This window comes from Pyrgilauda ruficollis, unplaced genomic scaffold (assembly GCF_017590135.1).
Source record: "Pyrgilauda ruficollis isolate IOZ18807 unplaced genomic scaffold, ASM1759013v1 scaffold54, whole genome shotgun sequence".
Taxonomy (NCBI): domain Eukaryota; kingdom Metazoa; phylum Chordata; class Aves; order Passeriformes; family Passeridae; genus Pyrgilauda; species Pyrgilauda ruficollis.
Genome location: NW_024527044.1, coordinates 8810619 through 8833903, shown reverse-complemented (window position 1 = coordinate 8833903; position 23285 = coordinate 8810619). Strand labels below are relative to the sequence as shown.

General features: G+C 46.9%; 1 protein-coding gene across 3 annotated transcripts in view; it reads left to right on the top strand.

The window, feature by feature from the left end:
- EXTL3 (exostosin like glycosyltransferase 3) overlaps nt 1-23285 on the top strand; it is a 112552-nt gene that overhangs the window by 43602 nt on the left and 45665 nt on the right. Inside the window, exons 3-4 of one of the 3 annotated variants that reach the window (XM_041480994.1) lie at nt 19498-19562; nt 20375-20477. The exons of 1 other annotated variant lie outside the window; for it this stretch is intronic. The gene's annotated coding sequence lies outside the window, so the exon portion shown is untranslated. The remainder of the gene's footprint in view (nt 1-19497; nt 19563-20374; nt 20478-23285) is intronic. One more of the 3 variants, XM_041480993.1, reaches the window with a different exon arrangement.

Sequence of the window (23285 nt, the reverse complement as noted above, 5' to 3'; positions counted from 1 at the left end):
TCGCTGCCCAGCGGCAGATCCATGGAGGCTCAAGGAAGCGGGGCTGGGCTGCTGTGTGTGAAGCCTGAACAAATGGCTCATTTGCATGGTGGGCTCACATGTTTGCAGAGTCTGTTTTGGGCTATAAAGTGCTCGGCTTCACTTTCTGGTGAGCAGGTGTTTGGCAAGGAAAGAGCCATCACACCATCAGCTGGGAGAGAGGAGGAATCTGCTACCAGTGTTGATTCAGAAGTCATGGCTGCTGTTCAGGAAACTTTTATTGGAAGAGTTTTCTGAAGTTCTTTCCTTGAAAATGAAACGAGACACCTGCTGGGCTCCCACTCTTGTGCTTCTAACTCCTTTCCTCCCTGGGAGAAATCCTGACTCCACCCTGGCTGTCCCCTCCTGTCAGGGAGTTGTGCAGAGCCACAAGGTCACCCTGAGCCTCCTTTTCTCCAGGCTGAGTGCCTTTCCCAGCTCCCTCAGCTGCTCCTGGTGCTCCAGCCCCCTCCCCAGCTCTGCTCCCTTCTCTGGACATGCTCCAGCCCTCAATGTCCTTGTGAGAGGCCCAGAAGTGTCCCCAAGGCTGGAGGTACCTCAGCAGTGCCAGGCACAGAGGGACCATCACTGCCCTGGTCCTGCTGGCTGCACTATTAAATTGATTAATTAAATTAGTCAGTGTTGCCTTGTCTCTTAGTTACTGTGGAGTTCTCATTTATCTTTTTGCTGTTTGCAAGGTTTTCCTTTAGGACTGAACTTCTGAACATGACTCAAAATAAAGCCACAATTCCAGATGTGATTCAGACCTCACCAGGTGCCCCGAAGGGATTGTTGGGCTCTGTGGTGATTTTTGCTCATGCTGGTATCCTGTTTGTATCTGGTGTGTTCCTGAGTTGCCAAGTGGATGAGCTTAGGTTCTTTTGCTCTTTTTTTCCTGACCCCATGGATCCCTGAGGTGATGGCTGTGGCTGGAGCTGTGGGACGCTGCTCTCCGTGTGGGTTTTTCCTCAGCATTCCCACGTCCCTGTCTGTGGGTTTGTGTTCAGATTGGCGAGTGGGAATTCCCATTTTTTAAAACACTCCTGCAGCTTTGCAAGCTTTCATCCTGAAAAAATGAATCCTGTCTGCCCTTTCCTCCTGGAATGATTACAGAAAGGTTTTAGCTTTAGGGAGAATATTGGACAGAAGTTGCTGTTGGAAGGCAGAGGTGCAAATGGGATTTCCTAAACGCAGCCTTGCTCCAGCTCTGCCCTTGTGTAACACAGTGGCAAAAATAGCAGTTCTTTCTGGGAAAACTGGAGCAGTCTTGGAAGGTCCCACCTGTTCTGTGCTCCTTATAGTTCCTTTATGTTCCTTATAGTGCATTTTCCAGAGAGATTTTGGCACTGTGGGAGCTGGGCACAGCAGCAGCCACGGAGCTGGGGCCGGTGCCATTTTCTGTGGCCCTTTTGTGGGGATAAGTAGGTCAGTGGCACCAGTGCTGCTCGTGACACTTCCCCCTGAAAGCAGAGCAGAGCTCTGGGGCTGTTTCCTGGCCTCTTGCTTTATTCAGGGTTACGTGTTTGGCCTTCAGACTGGCACAGGGTGATGACTTCAGTCTGCTGCTGTGGCACTGCCTTTCTTCAAAGGCTCTGAGCCACTCATCCCATAGCACAAATGTGAGGGACATCACAGGGCATCCCTGTGACGCTGCTGGGTCTGGATATGGAAAGGTGATGGGAGAAAATGCTAGCAAGGGCTTCCCATTTCTACCACAACTTGTGATTCCAGATTACCCCATGCTGCTTCCCTGGTGTTGAAGCCCCTGTGAGGGGTTAATACATTATCTCAGCAATTCAGAGTTGATGTGGAGTGAGAGTTTTGGATTGGAAGTTCTATTATTCATTTGTTTTGACCTTTGTTTTGAGAACCTCAGAGCATTTTACAAAGAGCTACCCCTGCTCTGGAAAACCAGCAGAAAGTCCTGGGTAATGGAATATGTTCTCTTCCAAAAAAACCCCAGACTTCAGCACTACATGACTGAAGGATCAGCAATAAGCACCCTTTCCTCCTTCCTTTCATTCTTTTTATTGTGTTTAACTTGTTGGGGTTCAATGCCTTTGTTTTGGTTTTTTTTTTTTAAGCTTCAAGTTTGAGGTTTTGTATGTTGCTGGCATTTCTTGCTCCCGTGCTCAGATTTTATTTCAGTCAGAGCTATGAAGTAGTTGAAGTCAGACCAGCACAAGATGATTAATTTTTCCTGTCTTCCAAGATCATCTTTTGAGACTATCAAGACATATGTTCTCAAATAGATTCCCTGGCAGCGTGGGGGTTATGGGAATGGCTGAGCAAGGCTGTGCCCTTTCCTTCCTGTAAAACTGGGATGGTTGCAAGATGCCAATCAATCAATTTTGTGTAGTACTTACATCTTTTGCTCGCCTTACAAACAAATTTGTAAGACGCTTTACATCCTGCTGAACGGGAAGTGGCTTTTGATTATATTTCTCCTCTCAGCTGCTATTTGTGACCCACAAGCTCCCTGGTGAATTCCCAAGGAATGCTGCGAGCCAGGGAACCAGAGCAGAATTCCCTGAGGTTGTGCAGAAGGGTCTGAGGCACAGCTGGGAACCAAACCCCAGTCACCCGGCCCTTGCCTTAACTACTGTACAAGAATTTCCTCCTACTGTGCCTCTAATAGAAACTGCAGGGCCAAATTAAGTGGGCAGATTGTAATCACTGCTGCTGAGTTATCCCAGCGGTGGAATTACTGCAGCCCTCTGCTTTTCCCTACTAATTTGGAAAGTTTGCTGCCTCTTCCCCTCCCGGAGCTCCACCTTGCCACATTCCAGGCTCTGCCTTGTGGGAAAAAGAGCCCAAATGACCATAAAGAGCCCAGATGTTGTGGCTGGGGGCAGGAAGCACAAGTCAGCTCTGCCTGATTTGTGAAGCTAAAAATAGTGAGAGCATTAATACGAATCTGTGCCTTCAGCTGGCTGGGCAGCCCGGCCTCTCCAGAGGCATCTTCCTTGTGGGAGCACAGGGAGCAGGCAGGCAGCTCGTTAGATTAATTCCTCAGTGGCTTGGTTCCTTGTTTTATTTGCATTACAGGAGTGCCTGCAGGCCTGAGTGCAGCTCAGACCCCCAGCTAGGCATGGCGAGAGACTGTGTGAGCCTAAAGATGCTCTGGATGAATTTCAGAGTAAGGAAATGTAGTGAGTGACAGGGAGGGGACAGAACCTGTAGTCACGTGGCACCGACAGCAGTAAACCTGGGTGAGTTGTTTATTTTCTCTTACCAGCACAGTGAATGTCTTCAGCTCTTCCCCAGGCTCCTCACTGGGAACTGTGGGATGGCTGGTGCTTGGTGGATAATTGGGAAAAGCAGGCACTGTCCCCTTCCTGAAGCAGTACAGGAGGGTGGTTGCTTGGGATGGTCTGTCTGGATGGTGAATGTCCTGCACAACCTTCCAGAGTCACTCTCAATCCCCTTTTCAGTGAATTCATGTCAGGGCCAGCCAGTGGGAGAGCACATTTGGGCATCTGGGGACTGGGGAGTGTCTGGACCACATTTTCCAGCCTTATGGGTGGGGTGGGGAGGGTGGGAACAACGTGATCAAAGTGGCTTTTGTTCCCTGCAGCATAGATTATAGTAATGTTGCTATGGTCACAAATCTCCCTCAAATTGCTGCAGACAATTCATGAATTTCCTTTTTTATTACATCCTAACACTGAAAACCAGCGAGGCTGCCAGAAACCTCTCCCAGGGAAATCTGTAACCGCTGAAGATGTCAGGAGCTGCAGGAAGGGTTGGAATACAGGTAGTGTGAGTATTGCTGTACTGGGGGATGCTCTAAGGGGAATCTCTTGTTGCTGGAACTTTGGGATGCTTTTGAGGTGAAGTAATTAAATTAACCCAAAATATCTAGCTGCTCACTTCGATCCCATGACTCCTGATTAATTAGTTATTCCCATCTCCAGGGTAATTGGAGTATCAGCATGCCTGAGTCATAGGCAGTGGAGCCCTGTAAGCTTTATCCTGTTTTGCTTCCTTTCCCAAGGAATCTGTGGTCAGAAGAGCCTCACCTGCACAGCAGTGAGGTTCCCGAGGTTGGGCTGGGAGATCCCTGGCTGGGAGATCCCTGGCAGTGCTTCCTGCTGCTGCAGCACATGGGAAGTTGTATTTTTTCCTCCTGTTTGTAGCTTTGTTCACTCACAAAGGAGCGTGGACCTTCAGCAGAATTCGTGTGCCCTGAGCACTGGGGGTGAGGGATTTGTGATTGGTTTCTTTCTGGTTTAAGTCAGGCTGTACATCTTGTGTGAAATCACTCATCTGAAACTCTTGTCTTTGTGGGCACAGAGGGAGGGAGAGGGGAGGAAGTCGATTTTGGCTGCAGCTTTCTCACCCCACAGCTCCCTGTGAATTGGTCTGTGGGGGTTCTCTCAGGGCTTGGGAAACGGAGCTGTGAACAAGACTCCTAAACACCACTTGGTCACTGCCTTCTGTGGCCATGGGCAAGTAATTTAGCTCTTTCTTGCCTTAATTGGCCTAATTAGTGCCTTCAAGGTATCTCAAAGTTCTGGTAATTGTTGTTTCTGCTTGTACACAATGGCAGTGACCAAGAGCCCTGGGCATGTTCAGCCTGGTTGCTTGTTAGTCTGTAGCCAAATAAACATCAAAACTCCTTTTGCTGTTTGATGTGACAGCTTGCAGGTGATGATTGAGTTTAGAATCCCAGATGGTTTGGGTTGGAAGGACCCTAAAGCTCATCCCATTCCACCCCCTGCCATGAGCAGGGACACCTTCCACTGTCCCAGGTTGCTCCAACCTGGCCTGGGACACTTCCAGGGGTGGGGCAGCCACAGCTTAACCCAAAGCATAGCTGTGGCCATTCCAGCACTCAAATTATACTGCTGTGACCTTGTTGTCTGAAAATCAAACCTCATGTTATTTCCATCAGTTTGTTAATTTGATCTTCATTGAAACCCATCCTTGGTCCTTGTCCTCTTCTGTATCATGGGGTAGATTTTTTGGTTCTGTGTGACAGCGCACGAGCTTTAGTGCATTAAACTGTTCATTTCACAAGCTTAGACTCACATTTTATGTGTCTACAGTTTGTATTATTTGAGGAACTGCCAGATTTATGTGATGGAGCCTTTCTGCCCAAAAGTAGAAATCATGGAAACACAGGATTTGGGTTTTCAGGGACCTTAAAGATGTAGTTCCAAGCCCCTCCCATGGGCATGTCGTGTTCTTCAAGTGTCTGGATAAAGCCCAAGCCAGTGTTTTGGATCTTTCATGTTTATGGTTTGTTCTTCTTGGGCTGCCTGGTTTTTGTGGGTATTGTGGGTCTCTTGTGTAGTGCTTTAGCAAGGATCAGCATTTTGGGATGACTCTACACAAGGTTTAGCAAGAAATCCTAATGCATTTTGTGGAGCCTCCTGAAGCACTTCTGTGATGAGCCAGAGAAGGACAAATGTGTGGGAACTGAGAAATGGAATGAGGACTGTGGAGGAGTTGGGAACAAAGGAGGGAAGTGTCCTGGAGGAGGAATGGGGGATGAGGAGACACGTTCAGTTTGTGGGCAGAGGCCATACACCTTGATTTCATTCTCTTTTTTTCTCCTATGTTTTTTTACTTCCTTCTCGTGCCGTTTGCACTCACCATACCCACACTTTCAGTTAATTTCTAAGAAGAGAAATAAAATACCGAAACTGTTTTGGCAGCTTTAAAAGCAGGAAATCCACATTACTGTGGTGTGGCTTTATCAGCCCGTTCTCACACTGGTGGCCTGAGCTTTGCCACTCTCAAGTGCCCTTCCCATGTCACAGGGAGCTCAGACTGGGCTGCTGGGGCTCTCTGAGATCCATGTCTGGCTGGAGAAATCCAGGCTATCCAGAATGGACAGCCTTGGACAGCTCCAGCACCCACTGACTTCCTCAGTGCAGTTCTGTTGTCCCACACCTGTGGTGAATTTTCATGTTCACCCCACAAATGGTCTTGTGACTGATTGAGCAGAAAAATTTATGTTCAGGGGAAGGCATAAATAAGCTCTTTCCCCTGCACTTAGTGTGCTAAATGTTAGTGTGATGTTTTTCTTCCTCCAGAACTGGAATGCTTGGCACAAGGAGGATGTGGATCTCTTAGAGTGGGTCCAGAGGAGGCCACGGAGCTGCTCCAAGGGCTGCAGCCCCTCTGCTCTGGAGCCAGCCTGGGAGAGTTGGGGGTGTTCCTTTGGAGAAGAGAAGGATCCAGGGAGACCTTGCAGGGCCTAAAGGGGCTCCATTTGATTTTTTTAAGAATCTCTGACAAGATGATCTTTCAGGTCCCTTCAACCCAGACCATTCTGCGATGATTTGAAGTGTCACAAATGTGTGTCAAGTGTGGGTCCTTTGTAGTCTCTGTGGCCACATTTTGCAGAGGACACAGCATGCAGCAAACAGCACACGTGGCTCCAGGTATGTTCCCTGTGAGAGGGATGGAGCTGTTCTCTGGTGCAGGGGATTCTCTGGCATGCAGCAGGTGGAATGTGCTGCTTCTCATCCAGAGCTTGGTGATTTTTCCTTTCCTTCTTTTCCTCCAAATTCTTGGCTGCCAGGCTTGGGTGGGCTCAGGAGCTTTGTGATAAAAAAAATGACAAAGCTCTAATCCCTCAATGTGCCATCAAAACACAGATAAAAAATACTACAGGTCCTCCTTGGTGTGTGTATGGAGGCAGAGAGGGGCTGGGAAGTGGATTTTTGGAGGAAGGACTGTGTGGAAATATTTTCCAATTCCATTCCTGTAATCCGTGCTTAACATTCTTGTTCTGTGCTTCAGCCCCTCACCTTTAACTGAAGTGCTCTGAGATTGCTTATCTGAAAGAGATGAAGGTTCATTATGTTAATTGGCTCTGAAATGACTGCATCAAATATCAGTAATTGGTATTATTATTCTGCTCTTGTTGTGTCCTAGGGTTTCCAGGGAGCAGAAATTAATATGGAAACCTGCTCTTTGTGCTGTGGTTGCTGGCGGAACCTCACGTGAGGTTGAGGTTTCAGGAGGCTGTTCAGTGATTCTGGTAGCAAAGAGTGGGACTGGTGACATGGAGAGGGGAAAGATCCCTGCTCAGAGATGTCTGTGTTTAATCCCAGCTCCAGGAGAGCTCCCTGCTCTGACTGAGGGAGTCAGAACTGTGAATACAGCAAAGACACGGCCCCTTGCCAGATGAACTATGGATGTGTGGCTGGAAAATTGATTTTAGGAGGGAGCAAGCGTGGAATAAGCTTGGTGCTGCCTCTCCTGACTGTGCTGCCTAAAATTGTTTGGAGAAGGGATAACTCCTTCTGGCATGGTGTGTCTGCCTGCTGCTGACAGCACTATTTCTACCCAGTTATGAGATCGTTTTTCCTCAAAACTCTTCTCTCCCAGCTCTCGGGTTTGTCCAGAATGGTTTTGTCCCTCATGAGGCAGAGTGGAGCTTTCCTGCTGGTGCTGACAGGAGTGAGCTGGGGCATGACTTGATCCTCTCTAAGCTGCAAAGCAGAGCAACATTTTGGTAATTTGCTGTAATGGGATCTCTGTGCTCAGCAGCATTTGTAATGTAGGTTGGGATTTGGTGTGGATCAGAGGACATCAGAAAGAAGGGAGGGTGGCTGGATAATTCCTCCTGAGGGGCAACAGCTCTGATCTCTCTGTGAGCAGGGACAGGATGCAGGGAGTGGCTGGAGCTGTGCCAGCAAGGTTTAGGTTGGATATTAGGAAAAGGTTCTTCCCCCAGAGGGTGTCAGGCACTGGAACAGCTTCCCAGGGAATGGGCATAGCCCAGAAACTGTCAGAGCCTTTGGACAATGCTCTCAGGGATGCACAGGGTGTCTGTGCAGGGCCAGGGGTTGGATTGAGATCCTTGTGGATCCAACTCTGGATATTCCATGATTCTGTAATGGATGAGGAATTTAAGAAATTCGGGGTAGGAGCCAGAAGCTGGAGTAAGGACAGCATCAGCAGGTAGGAGATCAGGTCCACAGACAGGAAATGAGAGTGAAGGAAATGTGAAACTACTTTTAGTTCCTTTCTTTCTAAGCCCATGTGTTTGTTTCCACTCTGTTCCCTGGTGATCCCTAGGGGTCTGGCTCTGGCAGAGGGTTGGAGGGTGACATGCTGAGGAGTGCTGGGCTGCTGTTGAGCCATGGATAGCCGTGACTGGGATATGGCCAGGACACCCAGGAGCTGTTTGGGACAGGCCTCTGGCCATCCTGACTGGAGGGAGAGTAAGCCCAAACCATGCTCAGTGTGTAGGGCACAGGAGTTATTCCTTTTGCATTGTGGAAGAGCAGATGTTTGTAATGATTCCCCTCCTGTTCCTTCCTGTCCTGTAGCAGCCAGGCTGGAAGTTGCCCAGGGAGTTGCTTTTTCCATCCCTGGGGTCCTGTAATCAAACCCCTCCTATGTTTGTCCAGGCCAAATCACAAATACCTGGGGGATGTAAATCAAGCCAGGTGCTGATTGCACTTTTACACTCATCTACAACTCCAAGCATGCTGGTTTCATCTTCTGCTCTCTGCTTTTCCAAGCATTGGTGTGTTTTGCAAAACCAGCGGGATCTGCATCACCCCTCCAGCACTGGAATCAGAGATGAGCTGGACCATCGTTGCTGATGCTCATTAAAAGCTGAGTTCCAGTTTTGGGGGTGTTGTGAGTTGGGAAGAGTGTTAGAGCCATGTTACAGCTGTATGAGATACTTAAAAATAATGGCAAATACTGATTTGCAGGAGGAGAGCTGCTTGGAGCAGTGGATGAGAACATGGTGGGCAAGGGAATCCCTTTTTCTCTCCAGCTGCCTCGTGGATGCCTGGAGCTTTGTAAAGAAATTTGCCACAGTCTGATGCACTCATTGTGGAATTAAGGACAAACTTTGATGCTACTGTTTTAGGACTGTTTCCTTATTATTTGAATCTTTGCTCAGAAAAAAGTCTCAAGGTTTCTTTCCATCGTGTCTCTGAGTCCTCTCTGAGCAGCACAAGACACTGTTGACTTTTCAGTGGACTCAGATTTTCTGAAGTTTCACCTCTTTTTATTTAATTTCTGGCTTTTAAAAATAAAATATTCCTTAGATTGAAGTTGGAATGATACAGCTTTCATCTGGGAACTATTTTAGATGTAATTTGAAAAAACAGACTGTAAAACACACACTCATAAAAACAGTTTGTCCTTTCCAATGTACTAGAAAATTATTCTCAGCAGCCTCTTAATGCCCTCTGCTCGCCTGTATTTAAGCTCCATGACATGCTCAGAGACACAGCTACAGTGGATTTTAATACTGAGTCATACATAAATTCCCAGTATGGATCACTTGGGGAAGATTAATATGGAGAATATGTTAATAGTAAAGAATTTGAAGTCATTGCAGATTTTGCAGCACTCAGTGTGCACAAGGAGCTTGGTGACTGTATAGTCGCTGTCCAGTTTGGCTTGAAAATGAGATTACTCAAAAAATGTGCCTTGAACTTTGGAAATTGTGTGGATGTGCACAAATACTCCTGCCTTAGAACCGTGGAATCCCAGAATGGTTTGGGTTGGAAGGGACTTTAGATGTCATCTCATCCCACTGCTGCCATGGGCAGGGACACTTTCCACCATCCCAGGCTGCTCCAAGCCCTGTCCAGCCTGGCATTGGACACTTCCAGGGATCCAGGGGCAGCCACAGCTTCTCTGGGCACCTGTTGTATTTGCTGGGAATGTCTTGATGAAGGCAGGAATGATGAATCTGACTCCATGTTCTCAGAAGGCTAATTTGTTACAATACTATATTATATTAAAAAATACTGTACTATACTAAAGAATACATAAAGGATACTTACTGAATGCTAAAGAGGTAATAATGAAAGCTCGTGAGTCCTTCCAGAGTCTCGACACAGCTTGGCACTGATTGGCCAAAGAGTCACAGAATCACGGAATAATGAGGTTGGAAGAGACCTCTAAGATCATCAAGTCCAACCTATGTCCTAACACCTCAACTCAGAATCTAGACTACAGCACCAAGTGCCATGTCCAGCCTTTTTTTAAACACATCCAGAGATGGATGAGTCAAAACAACTCACAGCAGAATCCAATGAAACAATCACCTGTGGGTAAAGAATCTCCAAACACATTCCACACATGAGCACAACACAGGAGAAGCAAATGAGATAAGAATTGTTTCCCTTTTCTCTGAGGCTTCTCAGCTCCCCAGGAGAAAAATCCTGGGCGAAGGGATTTTTCCAGAGAATGTGAATGCTACAGGCACCCTCTGCCAGGGCCTCCCTACCCTCCCAGCCAAGAATTCCTTCCCAATATCCCATGTAACCCTGCCTTGTGTCCTGTCCTTGTCCCATTCCCTGTGTCATGCCCCTCATGGCACTATCCAAAGGTGTGGATCAGTTTTCTGCAGACTTCTGGAACTCAGCTCCCCACTTTTGTCTTTTTAGCATTCCTTGTGCCTCCAGCTCTACTCAGGGCAATTTTTTGGTATGAGGCAGGAGTGAGGTACCATTTAAGGATTTTACCAGCTGATCCCATCAATTTTCCATAGGGTGCCACTGATTTCCCAGCTTTGATTTGATGCTGTTATTCATGAGCATCTCCCTCAGCCCCAGGGAGGTCCCTTGATTAAGTCATTAGTGCTCTGTGGGACTCATGGGGAGCCCAGGCTGCCTCAAATAATGAGCTGAGACAAGAGTGGCAGCGTCAGATGTATCAGCATCCTGCCCCATGACTTCCCCTTCTGATTCCTTATTTTTCATGGTGGGCTTGGTTACGGTGCCATCTGATTTTTGTGAGAGGGATTTTTTTGTTGCTTGGCTGTGGAGAACTAGAGCTGGGCAAGGATCATGTAAAAACAGTGTCTGGCCATGTGTGACGTGCCCTTCCTCTTCTTCATCCCCAGCTTCAGGCTTTGCTGGAGACTTAAAAAAATCCAAAACCAAACCAAACATCAAATTGCTTTTGAGTAACGTGAAATCCTGATTATGGAAATGTGAATAATGTATCACAACACACATTCATGTTCTGCCTGCTCAGAAATCCTGCTGGTGGCCTGTGCATGGGCATCTAAAGGGAATTTTTAAAAACCAATACCTTCATGGCTAAAAGGGGTGGTTTTGGGTGCAAAGTAGCACTGATATGTATTTTATGGACAAATAAAATACTGAGGTCTTTTCCAAAGGACCAGGCAGCCTAAATTGGGTATTGCAGCAAAGCAAAGCAGCAGAGAAGGGTGGGTGAGGACCCCTGAGAGGGGATTGATGGATGTCCTTAATCTGGGAGAGGGGAATGGTGGCATTCCTAAGCTTTTTCTGTGTTTGAAAATCCTGCTTTCCATTGTTCATATTATGCCAAACTTCAGGTAGAACATTCCAGCTAGTTGCTCGCTGCTGCTTTTTGGGAAGACTGTAGTGCAAACTGCTCAGCTGTTTTGGAGGATGAGACTGAGAAAATACATTTCCTTACAATTAAAAATAAACACAAATAAAGGCAGGGTGACCAATTTAAGTCACGGTGCCCCTGCACTTGGGAGCAGTGATTGGATATTTGGCAAATACCTCATTTGCAGTTCCTATAAAAATCCACCAAAGCTGGGCCAGTTTGGAAACATGAGGGAATAAGGGCAGGGAATTAAGAGGGAGAGGAGGGAGAAAAAGCTGTATTTCTTAATCATCACTGAATACCACCCTCGGGTTGGATCCTGTCCTCGCTGTTCCCATGGACTGTGTCATTTTGGGGAAGCTGCTGGAAACAATCTCTTCAGAAATATTCTTCCCAGAGCACTAGTTTTGAACTGCCTGGATTTAGTTTTGCAGGGATGATGGAATTCAGTGGGACTTGCCCTCCCTGTATGTGAAAATCTGTATGTATATGTAGTTGTATGGTGGTGAAGATTATAAAATATCCCTGTATATAAATGTGAAAGTGTTTAAGGATGGGGTTTAGGGCAGCCTGGGGTAGTGGAAGGTGTCTCTGCCTGTGCCAGGGGGTGGAACTGGATGAGCTTTCCCTTTCAACACAAACCATTCTGTGATATATTAAAATCTGAGGCATCCCCTTGTGAGCTGAAGCTGCCAGTCCTTGCCCATCCTCTGGGGCTCCTGTCCTTGTGGAAGGACAATGTTGGTGCCTTAAGAGCTTCATCCTGGGCCAGATTTGGGTTGAAGCAGCTTCAGAAGATTTTAGAAAACACAGTTGTACAAATTGTGTTTCTGTAGGAATCCAAGCTGGAGGTGGGATGGTGCATTGGGCTCTTGGCTTGGAGTCTCACAGGGGACAGTGGGGATAAAAACCTTTATTTTTCTTTTGGCGGAGGTGGTGGTGACCTGCAAGAAAAATAAAGATGGTGAAGCATTACAGAATATTTAGGACCTGTCTTCCTGATACGGGAGATTTTTCTTGGCACAGCAGCTGAGATGACCACACATGTCCCCCAAGCTCAGTTAACCCAGCAGGAATTAGTGCAGGAGATGTTCCTGTGTAGCAAACCAAACCAACCCAACAAACAACCTGCTTGACTTTGAGATGGAACCTGTGACAAAATGCAGCAGAGCTCTGAATGTCAGAGCCTCCTAATAAGGGTTTTGCACATGCTGAAGTTACAGAATTAAATAAACATCACTGCTGGTGGCACCACCCATCGTTCCTGTGGTGACAAAGACCTGCAGGAGTTCAAGGTAGCACGAGGAAAATGTGAGAGTCACTGAAGGATGATTTGCCTTATCTGCTGGGCAAACACTTAGATTTCAGGTTATTTTTGTTTGATAGAGAGCAAATAAGCAGATTCATTTTTTTAAGGAGCACTTCTTGTGCTTAATCAATTTTCTCTTGTCTGTAGTGAAAAGAAATTGAGTCTAAAATTTGTGCTTATAGGGAGGAGTGGGTTCTCCCTGAGCTGCTCTGAACAAATCCATCTTTGTGTGACCAGGCAGCATCAGAGCTGTCATGAAGATCCTGTGAGCCCCTGTCTCTGCTCTTTTTTCATCAGGACAGGAAATAAAAGTCATGGAAAAGCTGTGATAAAGCTGTAAATGTGATCATGGGAGTTCTTAGGAGTAGCTGCATCCTGGCCCTTGTGATTTTCATCAAGTACAGAGAACAAGAAAATCTGTGGAGTTCACAACACCAGTGGAGTAATAAATTGTTCCAATAACATAATAAATGACTTGGAGCAATCCAGATGATTTTTAAACTGGAGGATGGAGTGAGCAGGGTGGGCTGTGCCTGGGGCAGAGGGCTCAGCCCTCAGGAACAGCTGCTCTGCAAAGGTACTTGTGGTTGGACTGAGCAGCCAAATCTGCTTCATTTCCCTGAATAAGAAATGTTTAATGCCATCTATGGACATGTGGGCTGGGAAATAGGAACAAAGGATGTTTTTACTCCAAAAACTGAATTTCTGAAAATACTGTTAAAGTAGCTTACTTAGCGCCGATATCCGTGTGTTAAAATAGATGTGGGAAAAGCTGGAGATCGTGCAGGACAATTTTTGCATCAGGGTGAAAATATCTAGAGTTGAACTTCTAAACTCTCCCACTGTGCTTATGGGTCAGGAGAGAGAGCAAAACTTGAATCCCTTCTCTGGGAAAAGGGTAGGGAGAAGCTGCTTGGAAGGTGACATTGAGAGGTAGACACTGGCTGGGATAAATCACTGGAGCAAACTCCCAGGAAGGGATGGATTTGCTGCCTCTGAATTTATCTTTGGAGGTTGAACTTGCTTTTTCTTTACCTGTGGGAATACTGAGCTATCCAGAGAGGGTGACACCAGTTTGGTGGCAGTGAGCAAAGGAAGTTTCCATTGCCTCTCTTGAAGACAAAATCTCAAGGTACCTTTTCTGCTGTGAAAGCAAAATGCTGTCATGGAACAGAGGGTGGCTTTGCACCATAAAATCCTGGAAAGTTCTTGCTTGGATCAGTTCCTTTCAAATGAATTTTGGCAGTGGGCTGGGAGCTTAGGACAATTTTCTGGAAGGGGATTGTTGCCACTTCTATGTGTTCTTCCTGCTGGAGAAGGAAGAACTGTGCCAAGACAGATTCTCATGTGCCTCGAGTTATTCTTTGCAGCAGTTCATTTACCCCTGCTGAGCATCCCTGACTTAATGGTAATTCTCTGTGCCACTCAACTGGTTTAAGGTGAAAAGGATTTGTAAAATCCCCAGCTGTTGGTTCAGGTGAAGAGGAACACCAAGAACCTTAATTTGAAGGTCCAGTTTTTATCCCTGAATGTCTTGAGCCTCTGAAGTGTGTGCAAAGTGATTTCTTTAATAAAGTTTTTCTGAGTTAGATAAGGGGGGGGGGGGGGGGAAAGCCCTTCTTTCCTCTCAAAATTAAGTCCTAATCATGAAATCATTTAGGTTAGAAGACTTCTCTAAGATTATTGAGTCCAGCTGTTCCCCAGCACTGCCAAAGCCACCACTGATCCATGTCCCCAAGTGTCACATCCACACAGCTTCTAAATCCCTCCAGGGATGGGGGCTCCACCAACTCTTTTGGGGAAGAAATTATTCCCAATACCCAATTGAAATACTGTCTTTTGTCTTGTTACTCCTTGTTGATAAATGTTAGGAGTAACAGTTCCATGGTAAATGTCCTGTTTTCCTTATCCACCCTCATTTCCAGTATGGAAATCCCTGTGCATTCCTTCTTTTCTTATGCAAAGCCCTCGCTAGGTTTGCAGACTTGAGCCTGCTGAGGGAATTTAGGGATTTTTAAAGGGAATCTTTGTCCTTTTGGGATTTCAGTGGTCACTTGGCCATCCAAAGGTTGAGAGTTGTGTCTCCTGCAAGAGGGCAAGAAAGGGGAATTGTGGCATCTGGGGTGGGGGATTGGGAACACACAGAGCTCTCAGTGGAGCATTTCCAGCCTGAGTTACACCCTGCCTTGTGTTCTGGCAGGCTCCTGCTCAGCTGAAGGTAAATTATTAGTTTCAATCCCTTTCCCTTCTGGTGACTCAGCAGCTTTTAGGGCATCTCCACCTGCCTGAATTTGGATCTTGAATCTGAACCCAGCCCAGCAAAGTCTGTGAAGTTACAGGATAAGGAAAAGGCAGGAGAAACTTGGCAGGTTTGGACTTGACTCTTGGGGCCAGGGAGGATAATTTCCCAATTTGTTTCTGGGAAATCACTTGGTTTTGTTCAGGTTTATGGAAGAAACTAACAGTTTATCCTTCAGCAGCCTGTTAAAATTCCTTTCTCACAATGAGATCATAAAATCTTTGACTTTCTCTCTGCTTGCAACAACAGGTTTTAATTTCCCTGTTTGTGGGATTTTGTTTGCTGAAGTGGGATGTAAATAGGGGCTCTCTGGAGTTTTCTTATGGGGATTTTTCCCCCTATAGACCCCTCCTGTGTTATTCCACTCATAACAGGATTCCCAGGCACTCCTTCATTTCCAGCTCTGCTCTACATGTCCTTTTCTGGAGGATTAATATGCTGGGTAACCTCTGTGCATAAACAATCCAGGAGCAAATGCTGGAGAGCAAAGGCAGTTAATGGACCCTGATGGTTTTTTGGCTATTTTTATGGGACATATTGCCTGAATTAGTCTGGGAAACTTTTCTGCTCTTAAAGATCAGAGCTCAATTTAATGTTTTGTGTTGTCCAAATGTCTGCTGGACTTTGGCATCTCCTTAATGGCACTTGGAATGGGAGTGCCAGGAATGCTTTCCAGAGCTGTGGATCTGGGATTGTTGCTCTGTCTCCATCATATTGGCCTTCAGCTCCAGTTGGAGCATCCCAGGAATTATTTCCTGGGCATATTTCTGTATTAGGTTGTAATATTTGTCTGCATTAGTGCAGGAGAATGAGCTTAAATAATTGTACTGAAACCAAATTTTAGATTGGCAGTGGCACCTCTGAAATAATGGTGGTGCAGGCAGGTGAGGAAAAGAAAAAACCAGCCTGGATAAGAGCCTTGAAAGAAGAGAAAATAGGGAAGCAAGTGGAGATAATTGTCAGGGAAGAGTGAGATGGAAGCAGATTGGGATGTTTTTGTGAGTAAAGGAAAAAGCTTTTTGGTGAACTCTGTGAGGATGAGCAGAGGAAAATGGACAAATTTCTCTGGCTGGTGACAAGATGAGGTCAGAAAATAAAACTGAGAGCATTAAATACCCCAAGATGTAATTTAGTGCTTTGTGTTCCACTCCTGGCCTTCCCCAGCCCCCACGAACAGGGATTGCTCCGGGCCACATGGGGCTGCAAATTCTCCATCCCTTTTTCCTGCAGGGCAGGAGGAGATCTGTGTACATATCTGAGAGGCTGGGTTTAATTTCCAGGAGGATGTAGGTCTTGTTTATGTTGGAGCAGCAAGCAGGAGAGGCCAGGAAGAGACCATGTGTGTGAGAGCAGGGCTGGATTCCCTGTGGAGCAGAGGAGCCTTCCTGGGCATCTCTCTGCAGCTGCTCTCTGCATCAGGCATGGGGAAAAAAAAAAAAGGCAATTAAAATGTTCTTTGGAAAAGATAACAACAGCAAAGTTCTGTTTCAAAGGATGGAGGACTCCTTATCCACTAAATCCATCCCATCACGTAGATTCCTGTGATCTCCAGAGACCTTTAGGAGCTGCAGCTCACCACATCAAAGGAGTGTCCGTGGGGCTTGGAGTACAGACATGGAATATTCAGGTGCCATAGGGGGTTCACAAGGCTCTGAGTCCGTGCCCAGGGAACAGATATTCCCTTGCTAAGACACCATCTGACAGCCTCCCCCTTCCAGACAACTCTGCATCAAAGGTGACCTGAAAAACTTTTTTTAATACATTAAAACATGCCCCAGACTTAAAAATGCTGAAGTCCAGGTTTAAGAACTTTCCCTCTGCTTAAAAGATGTTTCTTTGCAAAGTAAGTTTTGATTGTCCTCACAGATTTTAAGCTCTGGGAACCATGGATCTCTCCTGGCACAGTGTCTGCATGTGCTGAAGGGGGACATGGAGTGACCCACAGCAGGGGACAGTTGGGAATGATCCATGCTCCAATACTTGTGTGGCATCATCTGAGATCCTGCTGGCTTCCCACTGCCAGAGGGCAGGGCTGGATGGGATTTTGGGAAGGAATTCTTGGCTGTGAGGGTGGGGAGGCCCTGGCACAGGTTTCCCAGAGAAGCTGTGGCTGCCCCTGGATCCCTGGCAGTGCCCAAGGCCAGGTTGGATGGGGTGAGGATGAGGATTTCTCTCCTCTGCCATGGCACAGAGTGACCAGGGTCCTGCAGTGTCCCTTCCGTGCTGGGTCAGGATCAATGCAGGTCCCTGTGAGCCCTTCCAGGATTGTCAGCCTGGGCTCTCCCTCTCTGCAAGCACCCCAAGAGCTGGGCTAGGGTGATCCACGTGTGTTTCATGGCTTGCTGTGTGTGGCTAGGAGATGGGGACCTCAGGAAAGCTCAGCACCCTGAGGAGCAATGGGGACACCAGGCTCAGTCACACCATTGTCTGCTGCCCAAAACCCTGCAGTGCTTTGCCCAGGAATGGCCCTTGTTCCTTCCACCCTCCCACAAAGTAACATTTCCCTGTTTTCCTGGGATAGTTTTCCTAATGGGATCTGGAATAGAGTGCCAGGCAAGCAGCCAGGAGACATCTCAGCAGTGGGGTGTTCCTCCCCTCCAGCCCTGCAGTGTCCAGGGCAGCTGGATGGGGATGAAAACCAACATTTCCCACCAGCCTGGGGTGGTGAGGCTGGTCCCTGGTCAAGGAATTAAGTTGCTTTTTGATCATCCATAGGGAAGAGTCCAGCAGAACCCTGGGGTGCTGCTGGGACAGGTGCCTGCTGGCTCAGGAATCTTCAAAACTTCAAATTTTTCCTCTTGCCAGCACTCCTGGAGACTTTCCTGGGTTGGGTCTGTGCCAGCCTCATTGTGCTCCTGGCCCCAGCTTGTCACCTGCCTTGCTGTGTCCCAGCAGATGTGACAGAGCACTGCTGGCTCCTGATGGTGGGGAGAGTCACGACGTGTTTCTGTGTGTTCCTGGGGTTTGGCAGAGCTGCAGAAATCAGCATTTCCCCCGTTTTATTGTTTTATGGATCTCCCTCCCCTTCTGCCAAGGGGGAATAACATTGCAGAAAGTGCCTGTCCCCATCAGGGAACAATTTGGTGGCATTCAGAAGTTGCTGAGTCTTGAACAGCTTCTGCTGGTCCAGCCAGTTCTTTGAAAGTTGAAGTTTTTGGGTACTTTTTTTTTTTTTTTTTAAATTCCCAAAGTGAAAGGGAGCTATTTCAAATAGCTGCTTGTGATGGGCCAGAAACTGTTGTGACAGTGCCTCTAAAATCCTTAAGCTGCTTGAATCACTCCAAGGAGCCAGGCAATAAAAGAGCTGGAATAAAATGTATCCCACAATGTCCTTCACTTCTGCTGACAACTGCAGTTTAAATTACTGGTGCAACCTTTTAGCATAGCTGGCTTGTAAAAACTAATAAAATATAAAATGAAGTTAGAACAGCCACTTGCCGCCTCTTCTCTGGTGGAGAGTAAGGAGAAATCACCCTTCTTTTTTTGGGGGTGAGCCTCTGCTGGGGTGCTGTTATTGCTTTAACGACAGTGATCAGAATAAAATATTAATATATGCTGGAATTTTTACATCATATTAATTATATAGTGTTTATAAGACAAGGGCCTTCATTTTAATCATAAAGTGGCATTTATTCTGATGTTTTCCAGAGGTTACATTAAATTTAGGCTTTTTAAAAAAAACTCTTAAGGTCTCTTCTAGTGGAAGGTGTCCCTGCCTATGGCAGGGGGTTGAATGAGATGATATTTGAGGTTCCTTCTAACCCAGACAATTCTGTGACTCTCAGGGGAGTGGTTTGTTTGCCTGATGGATTTGGGGCATCCCTTTGCCAGATGGTCTTGATTCCTTGGCTCCTTTGCCCTAAGTGGCCAGAGTTTCAAAAAAAATTGGTGGCTTTGAAGGGGAAAAAAAAAAAAAAGGCAGATTTTTATTTTGTAAGCTGTCAGCATTCCAAGCTTGCCATGAAACATCTCCAGACCTGGGAGAGGCAGCGAGGGCTGTGCAGATGCTGGGCTGCTGCAGCGTGGGTGAGATTTGGAGTGGATATTTCACAGGTCACGTTGAGATGAAACCTTCAGCTGTGGCTGTTGAGTTACATCTTCACTCGTAATTTCTGGAGAACTCTGGGAGGAACTCTGCAATCAGGGAAGGAAGGAGGGGTAGAAGGGTCCTGGCTGTTCTTGTTGCTGCAAACATTTTGTAGTGTCTGCTGATGGAGCCCTGCCAGGACCTGCAGCCTGCCAGGAGAGACCAGCTCCCATCACGAAGTGTTTCCTTCTTTATATCCCAAAGATGTGGGCACTCAGGAAGTGTTTTGCCAGCTGAAGTGAAAGGGATGGAAGGGGATGGGAGCAGCCTTTATAAGCAGCACCAGCCTCCAAGGAGCAGCCCTAACTCCCTGCCGGGAGCTGGGGCTGGGAAGAGGCTGCGAGTATGGAACACATTAGTGAGAGTCAGGGTGGGGAGAGAGAGGTTGAGATGCTCTGCTGTCCCAGAGGCTGTGTGGGAGGATGAAGGCAGGATGTAAATGATCCTTTTTGTTTTAAAACAAAGGGAAATGCCACTGATGGGCGCCTGCGAAGGATAATCCTGGAGCCTTGGGCTTTTCTTAACAAAAGGTATTTTATTTTTCTTTTAATTTTTTTTGTCTGTTTGTCTGCTGAGATCAGAGGGGTTGTTTGCAGCAGAGGTGTGGCTGAGAGAGGATTTGAGCTAGGGGAGAAACTGGATGAAGAATTGGTGGGAATTGCTGGGCTTGAGGCTGGACTTGGTGGGTGGAACTTGGGGTGTGGAACTTGGAACAGGTCGGGCTGGGTGGCTTGTAATGATCCTCTTGGACCTTGGCACTTATGGAACAATGGAGGTAATGACTTTATTTAATATTTTTGTGGGAAATGATCCCATGGATGTAACCTGAGAGCTGTCAATTATAATTTCACATTTCACAGTTAATTATCAATTATTATCGTACAGGAAGAATTTTGTGTGAAGTGAGCTGAGAAAGCTGAGAATGCCTGGAAGGGGCTCAGAACTGATGGAGCAGGGAGCTGATCACTCACATCTGATCCCTTTTAGATTTGCAATATCCCTTCTCCAGGTGGTCTCATTTGTGCCTGATTCCCCATTCAGCCTCCCTTACTTCCCAGCAGCCCAAACTGTCAAACTTGTGGGAGCTTCCAGGTTTAAGACCATGTCATAAATCACAGAATCCCAGAATGGTCTGGGAGGGAAGGGAACTTAAACCTCATCTTGTTCCACGCCCTGCCATGGGCAGGGCCACCTTCCACTCCCCCAGGTTGCTCAGTCCCTGTTTGGGGAGGTCCAGAAGGAATGTTTGTGTCAGAGTGCCTCTCTTGCAGGATGCCTCGAGGCCATGCATAACTTATTTCTTGAGTCCATGTGGTTTTGTCTGTGTTTTTCTGTTAAACAGGAGGGAAACCCTTGAAATCAGCACTGGGAGAAAGAAGAGAGGTGGAGAAGGAGTCGATGTGGGATGTGGGACAGGTCTGAGCCAAGGAGCTGAGGGACAACAGGTAAAGCACAAAGGAGCTCTGTAGTGTCATGCCTGGGGTTAAGTTGCTTCTTCCCCTGCTGGATTTTAACATAATTTACCAAAACATCTCACACCCTCCTAACGACACTCTCCTCCTCCCCATAGTCCAGTTGAAATAATGTTGAGATGAGAAAAGCTTGTAAAAATAGGGCAGGACCAGCACAGTGTCACCCCCAGAGCTTTAATCAAGCTCCTTACATATTTTTTGGCCATCAGCTCTTTCATTTAATCATCCATTAATTGCTGAAAGTTTTAGCCAAATTCATTTGGCAGAAGTGCAGGCGAAGAAGCAGCATTTCACAATATTCTGGTTTCAGCAGTTTTCAATTCTGATTGATTTTAAAATATGATTTTAAAAGCAGTGTTGAATGTCACTAATGGTCTGAGCTCAGTGTCTGGGTGCCTTGGGATCCAAATCCCTGCACACAGCTCAGGGGGAAGTTGGGCTCTGAACATTTTTCTTCTTTAGCATCATTCTCTGGGCAGATTCTTGTCCCCAAACTCTTTGTAATCAAGGTGTGAGGATTAGTCCAAGGGTGCTGATCACAGCTCTTGTGGGGGTGTGTGGTTGTCTGGGAGCCTTCCAATTCCAGCTGGAATTGCTGCCAGCAGCACATTTCTCCTTCCCCAGTTTTCTTCTCTCTCCTGTAAGGAAGCCAGAGGATGAGATTTTGTGCCCTGTGCTGAGCTCCTTCAGGCAAACTCAGGCTATGGAGCATTGTCAAAACTGCTGATGAGTTTGGGCTCCAGCAAAGGTGTCAGGAGTGAAGCAAAGGAGTCACTCCTGCCTGTTCCAGGGAATGGCATTTCCTGGCACACAAGGACACCACGGGGCAGCAGCATCCTGCACAAAGCTGCTCTGTCAGCCCAAGTTTTGGAGTGGAAGCAGCACGTGGATCGTGACTGGGAGCCACCAGAGTTACTCAAGTCAGAATCTGGCTGCTGAATCTGATTCCTGCTCTCAGGAAAACTTGGATGAGGTGTGATGGGCTGTGGTTCAGCACAAAGCACATGAGGTGATCTCAAGGTCCCTTCTGGCCGTGAGCTCTGCTCCTCTGTGAAGAGATCACAGCTGCAGCTCCAGTGACACGTGGCCAGTTCAAGCCCCTGTTTTGACTCCCTGTCAGAGGATTTCTCCAGGAGCACCGTGTCCTTGTGAGCCGTGCTTGGAGCATCTGCTCCGTATATTCTTGGGCTGAACTGCTTCCAGCAGGCTTAGCAACTGTGCCTGTGATTTCCTGCAGGAAATCCAGCCATGCAGGGTGGTGTTTAGCTTATGGGACTGTGACTATCAAACCATCATGGCATTCTTAAGTTGCCTTTTTTTATGATTTTTTTTTTAAACCTGTTAGCTGTCCCCCCACCCCCAAGCCCATATCTGTGCATCTATGGAGTTTTCTTTCCCTGCCTTGTTCAAGTGAAAGAGTAAATCCTTTTTGATTTATTCCAGAGCAGCCCTCGAGCTCAGCTCCTGTGAGAGCCTGCTGACTTGGAGTTCAAAAGATCTCATGTCTTTGAGGCCAGGCTGTGGTTTTCCGTCTTGCCTCAAAGTTAAACTGAAAGAGAAAATTCCTTTTCTTCTTAAAAAGAAAATCACCATGCTGTGTAAGGGAATCAGACTTACCTGGAGCAGCAGAGAATGCCAGCATGCAGAATTCCAGGTTAAAATCTGGTTGTTTAGCAAGGCTTTATTTTCAAGCACTGAGCACATTGTTTAGGAAGTGTTTTATGGAGATAAATACTCCTTTAAAAGCAGTGCTGTTGCCTGGCTGGGATCCAGCCTGTGATCCTACATTAAAGCATTTTTTGGGTGTTTAAACCACTACATTACCACGGTGGCTAGAAATGGTAGTTCTTATCCCTGACTTCTGCAGGGTTGGATGACATTTGAGGAAGAAATTCTTTGTTGTGAGAGTGGTGGTGAGGCCCTAGAATAGAATTCCCAGAGAAGCTGTGGCTGCCCCTGGATCCCTGGAAGTGTCAAAGGCTAGGCTGGACAGGGCTTGGAGCATAGTGGAAGGTGTCCCTGCCCATGGCAGGGATGGAATGGGATGCTCTTTAAAGTCCTTTCCAGCCCAGATTATTCCATGATTCCATGAGTTTCAGATATATCTGGCATATATACGTGTGTGTATGATATATATACACATATAGAGCAAAACAAACCTGTAAGAACTATTTATATCCTATTCCACTTCCACAGGGCCCTGCTTAGTCCAGATCTATGCAGTTGTGGCTGCAGCTGTGAGCTTGGAAGGGCAGAGGTAATGGATGGAAGATCCTTTTAATAACTGTAGGGACCCTCCTTTTAAAATCCAGCTGCTTTGAACAAGGTGACCTTGGCTCAGACTTGGGAATTGAAGCCTGCAGGGGGAAGGAGATGCTGATCCATGGAGCAAAGGATGCTGATCCTTGGCCAGACAGCAGCAGAAGAGAAAGCACAGGTTGGGCTGCTGGAGTTTTCAACACACATGAGATTGTCAGGCTTGCAGTTAAAACCATGGGTGCTCTCCCAAATTTGAATTTACACCTGGCAGTGGTGTATCTCTGTTTTTTAAAAAGCTCCAGTCCTGGAGCTGGGGAGAGAAGCAGCCTTTTTCCCTGCCTCCAAGCAGCACAAAGGACTGGCAGCATAAGTGACAGCTCAGGTAGCCCTCACAGGTGTGAGGGAAATCTCACATGGTGTTTTGCCAGCCCTTCTCAGCAGAACTCTTCCAGAAATCCTTTCTTTCAAAGTTTTTGGGCCTGTGGAGAGTGTGCATGCGAACACCTTGGTGTTTTATCCCCC